We start from the raw sequence: 663 nt of genomic DNA on the forward strand, positions 1-663 counted from the left end.
ACTAATGAATTAAAACTGCTTTCTCCCATGAGAAATTATAAAAAAAAAGGAGCCAGTAAGTACCAAAAGCAATTATAAGTAAGATATAGGAATAAGTGTCTAGTATTATCTATCAACTGCTTCTCCCAGAACCCTGGCCCCAGGAATGCTGGGATACTAGACTTTAGCATTTCCGTTTGATAGACAGTCACTCCTTTGCCTACCTCTTGTTTCTCTTGTCTGCTCTTCTGCCACATGCTTATGTCTTCTCTTTTCAGTCTGGTATTTATTGCAGAGAGTCTCCAGAGTCTTTCTTTCAAATGTTTGAAAGAACTTTAATATAGAGAAACTTGCTTAGTTTATACAGAGTCCAGGAATGCATGCTATTTGTGAAAATCATAGTAAGCAAGAGTATGTACAAGGGAACTTACAGTTCTTTCTAAAACCCTCCCCAGTGTCATACCCATTGCCCAGGTAATTTTCCCCAACCTTTATTTCTGATGATAATAAAACTTTATCTTAGCTGCTCAGATTTCATCAACTGCAATTTATTCAACAATGGATATATAACCCCACAGGTGCAAAAAATATTTGAAACAACTTTAAAATAAACTTCTCATGAAGAATTCATGTTTTTTTTTTTTTTTTTTTTTTTTTTTTTTTTTTTTTAAGCAGTAAGTGAAC

This window comes from Mandrillus leucophaeus, unplaced genomic scaffold, assembly GCF_000951045.1.
Source record: "Mandrillus leucophaeus isolate KB7577 unplaced genomic scaffold, Mleu.le_1.0 Scaffold258, whole genome shotgun sequence".
NCBI lineage: Eukaryota > Metazoa > Chordata > Mammalia > Primates > Cercopithecidae > Mandrillus > Mandrillus leucophaeus.